Genomic DNA, 6552 nt, shown 5'->3' with positions numbered 1-6552 from the left:
ATTCAATTTGCCGTTTTCTCTCAGTATTCAATTGCTTTATTAATTTCTTCATTTATTGTGCGACTGGGAAACGATTCAGGAGAGGTATAATGGATCTGTTCCGCGGATAAAAAAAGGTCGCTCACTTGAAGTTCGTTTACAGTTTTTATTTCATGTGCATGTTTCAGCATCCCTTTCGGTTTGGTAACTCGAGTTATTTTCGAGCATTTTGGTTTTGGGGTTTAAATAATCGGGTTTTGGCTGTTATATTAGCACCTGTGTCGCCGCATTGATATTGTATTATTATGCCCCACGAAATTTTCTTCATAGTCACAGTTCAACGTTGCCGTTAGTTACTCAACAGAGTATACGTCAAATTATCTTTAACCCAGTGAAGTCTATATCGCTAGTGATTAATGTTGATCAAAATATACATCATCTGTAGATAGTGTTCCAAAATACAAGACTATTTGCTCGACATAGCGCTATCTACCTTGGGCACTCCTTTTGAGAGTTAACAAGCGCTATTGCATATTTCAATCGTAAGGTGAACGTGCTTATTTCTCGATTTTAATATTATTTCAGTTTGAGACTATTCATTCATATTGTACATTCCTTTTATGGTGCCGTTCTCCGGAACATTGGTGATCGATCCATAAACGATATCTATATTGCACATGGAGAAAAGCTGTTTGGAGAGTCCTTGGACTGTATCCAATAATGACACATTGTGTTCTTCTACCACTTGTGTCAGAATCCAGTCCGATCGAAACAGAGTCAGATCTATTTCTGCAAAATCTTGTATGAATGGAGAGGTTGACGACCTGTCCATTCGTACAAGACAACTGAATTTTACGAAGAGATCCAAAACGTCTGCAAATGAATATCTGTGCTTGGCGACTTACCAAGCTCTTATAGAGGATGAAGTAGTTCTGCAGTATCAAAGTCTTTTTGATACATTGCCACTGAAAAGAATGTAACCATGAATGGACTGTTGTAATTTGCGAGGTTGGATATCGGAATACCGACAGAAGATGAGCTATGACTGCAGGCCTTATACGTATCTCCTGAGGCTTCGAGATGCAGGTGAGAACAACTAGATTATCACTGATTTAATACGCCAAGCTGGCGATGGTTGAGCTGTTGCGCAGATCTCCATGTTGAGGGGGTCACATATGAGGACCTGGTCTACACACTGCTGGTAATCCGATTTGTGTAAGCCAAATATTTCATCTTATGACAAAATGATGACCTGTAAACTTTAAGCACCTTCTCACTTTCGCACCATGACCTTCTAAACTATCTAAATATGACTTATTTACATGAATAAAGAATATATTATTTTAGGTTTTCGGATACAGAACGAAGCCTTTTAACATTGCATGCCAGGATATCGTTCATGTGCCATTGACGATTATGACCACACAACTTGGTCGGACTTGGAATTGTTTGGGTTTTATCATCATCGGTCGTGAACGGCCACCTACATGAACCTGTATTTTTCTTCAAGCTATGGCAGTGGCCAATGGCTGATATTTATAAAAATCAAGCATTTGCTTTTACATTGATTTTAAAGCATTTACTAGCCCCGATATTCATAAAACACAAGGCAAAGCTTATACTTTTAATCTTATGCTACAAGCAAAAGTGTTTGCTTTTTAGTGTTGTAGCAAAAGCTTGAAGTCTTTGCTTTTGCTTCATTCTACATGTATATTCATAAAATAAAGCATATGCTAAGAGGTAAATCCTTAGAATTTTCAGACCAAGATTGGAACTTGAACTGGCCAGACGTGATAGAGATGGCACCTTTTTTGCAACTGGGGGGGGGGGGGGGGTGGCGTCCGAAGGAGAACACCCCAAGAAAATCATGTCGACCATCGTTTTATCGACCATTTATTCGATTTGATGAGCCAACTATGGTCAGCTGATAATTTTTTAGATGACACTGGAGAAATTTTGGTGGAGCACTGACGCTGTAAACACAAATGGAGAGCTTCCTCCGAAAATCGGACCCAGGGTTTCAGTTTGGCGTTGCGGAGGATGTTTGAAATTCTCAACCTACTGTTTCGAGAACATTACGCAGCGTACTTGACAAAGTTATCGAAAATTCAGGACAATGGATACATGCTCTTTCATAGACAAATAAAGACAGTAAATGCGACAATGGAGGACCTTTTTAATACCGCGACTGCAACAGCACCACCAGAAATTGTGGAGTGCCTTTCCGGATACAGAATAAAGCCTTTTAATTTAACAGTGCTAGAAGATATCTTCGCTTCATCCTTCATGTGCCGTTGACGCTCATGATAACACCACTGACTTGGTCAGATTGGGAATTGTTTGCGTTTTATCGTCATCGGCGTGAGCGGCCATTTACATCAACCTCGATTTTTCTCCAAACAATGGCGGTGGCCGATAGTGTGACTTGGATAGCGTGGTTTTTACGAGAGACCATGAGAGGAATAAGCTAATGGTTTCAATCGCCCAAAAAAAACCACGTCCCGGTTGCTACAGGCGTCACCTTTTTCAAGTTATTCTCTCTTCTTTGTCATCTTTTTTTTACGGTAGATAACCGTAGCGGTTTAGCGACCACTATGTACGGTTCAGCGAACTTCCGTTTTGCTATGGTTTTCGAGGTAGCACATATTTTTACAATTTTCGGTAAGTTCCTGTTGTTTAACCCGGTTCTACTTTTTATGCATACATCATCGGTCGTTGTAGTTTACATCAGTATGCCCATGCGGATGTAACTTCGAAAAACGGAGCACGTTTAAAGGTGAAAATTTTATGATGTTCAAAGACTTCATTTTTTCGAATTGACGCCATTCTTGCAGGGCTGCAAGTACTGCAATGTCAGCAGTAACGACTGACGAGTAGCTAGGAATATGCATTTCGCATTACTGAGATACAGCGCAAAATATCTTGACTTGACTGAAAGTGTACGGTTGTCTAGCGATACTACTGTACACTGGTTTAGCAATATAACACACTGAAAGTTTACGGGCTGTATGGTCCAATGATTAAAAATTATTCATCGCATTTCACTCGAAATATGGCCCAGACAGTCACAAGTCCCAATCTAAAATGTAACTTTATTACCAATAGTTTATCGTTTTTGCTTTCGAGGCACGGGAATTGCCTTCAGTTAGCCAAATATTTTACTCTATTTCAGGAGCAATGTTTCTTCACAACTTTTTTGAGAAAACGTCGACGAAAATGCACGGTCTCGTCGAGCAGTATCTCATACACCATTCCGGAGAGTGCACTTTATGCTTGTAGGTCTTGTTGCACAACACATACTTGTAAAGGTTCTCGCCAGTGCTCTGTGCTGACTGAGCGTCCATTTTACAAACACGTCGCACACCAGTGCTTCGAACCTTGAGCTTTTTACGAACCGATGCTCGGAGAACAACTTGTTTGTTGAAAGTCTCAGTAAAATTCTATCATTTAAATTGCTGTTTGCTTATACATTTTTGTTCTGTTTCATATGAACCTTGATGATTATTGATAGGTTGTTCAAGGATGGGGACGAGAAGAACTGAGATCATCATGCCGGTGTGACAGCGGATATAGTCCCCCTGGAGTCATAGTCCGGTAGCATTGTATTTGACCAATTAAGCAGCATGATCTATTGTACCGCTAACCCTAACCAAAACATTTAGCAATGCGGACTATTGTTACACGGACTATCAGCCCTAGGACTACTATCCCCGTCACACCGGTACCGTGCCATGGAGTGCTGCAGTATATGCCGGAAACTGAATTCGGACGATGCAGATTGCCTTTGTTAAACCGTACAAGGTGAAGTCGCTGAACCGTACTCAAGGGTTCTCTAAACATGTACGGTCATTACAAGTCCAATATGACATGGACCTGATTCTTTCGTCTCTTCTATGAATACGAGGACAAGCGTTCCATTCAGAAACTCGCGTACGACTTGGTGATGCATAAAATTGTTTTGACACCGACTAAGGCGCGGTGAGGGCACTGTATTAGGTAGGCCACTTATTTCACTGACTGACCAAGTTCAGACAGACCAAGTCAAGATTGTTCATTCGTATTTGGTATTGAATTCCTTAAACGTTTCCTAGGCGTCTAAGTCGCTGAACCGTACTCAAGGGTTCTCTAAACATGTACGGCCATTACAAGTCCAATATGATATGAATAAAAAAAAAAAATGCTTCCCAGGTAATGCCTAAAAGTAGAAGCAGCACTTGCTTGAAGTATAAGGTAATGCTTGTTTCCGTATGAATAAACGCGACCTTTTGCTGCAAATGCTTTGCTTGAAGACCAGAAGCACTTGCTTGAAGGTCATTCGTCTGTGTCACATTTCGCATGACGTGATAACTGTCGTAATCGGTTATGCAATCGCTTCTCCGCGGCGATTTCTATGGTAGGATTAAAAATCATGTGGGATGACCATTGTAACTGAATTGTTGGGGTGGTTATTGACCCTCTCGGTCCGTTTATTCAGTACAAGAAGGCCTAGTGTAGAGATTCTGGAGATGGCGGATCCGTTGATACTAGTACCTGTAAGCAAATGAAATTCGTTCGGATGTTGGAGGCCAACCCGGTGGTTCTTAGCAAATCACAACTTCCAAAAACCGAGGAACGGAAGGCAGAAGGCATACAGAATATTATCAACCAAATAAAGGAGGAAACCGGCCTTGTTTTCACTGCGGTACAGATTGGAAAGAAGATAAATAATATAAAGACTGACGTCAAGTCGAAGACCGACGTCCTAAAGACGGGCAACAAGCCCATTCGCTTGAAGGATTGGGAAAAGTTGCTGTTGAAGTTGTTTGATGCGGAAGCAAACCCATCCTTCACACGTGTTAAAGGTAAGCTGTTCATCACCGACGTCTTGTTATCTTATATCACTGGTCTTGATTGGGGGTAAAAAATCGCGCGTCTCTGCTGTTATCATTCACAAAGATATTTGTAGCTGTTCTGAAGCCAAGAATGACAAGACCATAATTTTAAATACTTTACTCTTATTTATAGACTGATACACCTCTCGCAATAGCATGTTACACATTTCCTTCACAAAATATCTAAGATATAAATCAAAACATCAAAATTATTATATTGAACAATATAACCACACACCTAATTTTAATTGCAGAATTTATCAAAAGATCTCAGTCCTTTTCTGGACTAACCTGTCCTTGGTTGGTTGAAAAGAAACAATATTGTAAACATGTGGCGGGAAATCTCAGCAGTTTAAAACTCTTGCCGTGGTACCGCGGTATCGTGTTGATGATGTCCACAAACCATACACTACTTTCATGCTTTTCTGTCAAGTATCAAGTGGTTGCACAGGCAGACTTCTCCCGGGACCTCTCATCAACAAAACACTCTCTGAAACACAAATCGAAGATGATAAAACTAATTCCTCCTCAATATTTTCCTTTGCAGGAGGACTCTCAGTTGGTGTCGCACAGAAGAAAACCTCAACGACTGCAGCAACAGGCTCCGTGGAATCCGACGACCAAGGTCAAGTTGCATCAACGAGAAGATCTGGCGCTTCTAAACGATCTCGGCCGATAGACATCGATGCACTCATCCCACCGAAGCCTGAAAAACCCCCAGAAATCCTCGCTTTCGTCAGAAACTGAAGAGACCGCGAAACTGACCACACAGGAATTGCAACGGCTTGTACTTGTAGAGCAGCTGAAATTGGTTCGAATGCAACTGCAACGGATTCAAGCGACCACGCCGATCATACATTCAGATACTGAGTGACTTTGACCTCGTGCGTTCAGAAACTTCATGTTGAATTTATATAATTATTCAAAGTGAAATACTGCATTGTTTCTGTTTGAAATAAAACGAGGATTATATCAATATTTGAGTCTGAGTGCATTTATTCGATGAATCCATCAGAAAAGCTCTATGACATGCTATTCCGAACTAGGATACTGAAGAATCCCACGAAAGAGGAACCAGTTGCTTCTCTTGTCAGAAAAGGCTTCTCTTGTCAGAAAAGGTAAACCACAATACAGTTCAATTCAACCAATAGCAATTCATGTCCTCTCTCTAAGGTTCTTCCTGTCCCTCTTTTCGGTTAAGAGCAGGATCATGGGCTATATTAGTAGGCCTATCAATCCAACAGTTAATTTGTCATGATCTCTACTTACATAAGATATTCTGCATCTAGTCGGAATTCAGCAATTCGGCAATTGCTCGTCGCCTGTTCTGTCCGCGTTGGCGAACCCTTCTATCGCCATCTTCATCATCCTCATCATCGTCGCTGTCAGTGTCGGGCTCGTCGTTCTCCAGCTCGGGGAAGTCATCTTGGTCATCCAAGTATTTGGAAATATTATGGAGCATAAAACAGGCGACAATGACACTTGGTACTTTCACCAGTCGAACTCTACTTTCCCATTCAAAATTGGAAAGCGCCTTTTCACTTGGCCGAAGCATCGTTCTATGATGACCCTCTCCTATTAGAATGAGCTCTATTGAAGGCCTTTTCGAAAGGAAGAACTGGATCGCTGTAGGGTGTAAGCAACCACGGGGCTATCCCGTATCCTTCGTCTCCGAGAAGAAGGCCTCCATGGCGAGAGTGAA

This window comes from Lineus longissimus, chromosome 3 (assembly GCF_910592395.1).
Source record: "Lineus longissimus chromosome 3, tnLinLong1.2, whole genome shotgun sequence".
Classification (NCBI taxonomy): domain Eukaryota; kingdom Metazoa; phylum Nemertea; class Pilidiophora; order Heteronemertea; family Lineidae; genus Lineus; species Lineus longissimus.
The sequence above is the reverse complement of the archived record's forward strand: the minus strand, read 5'-3'. Positions refer to the sequence as shown.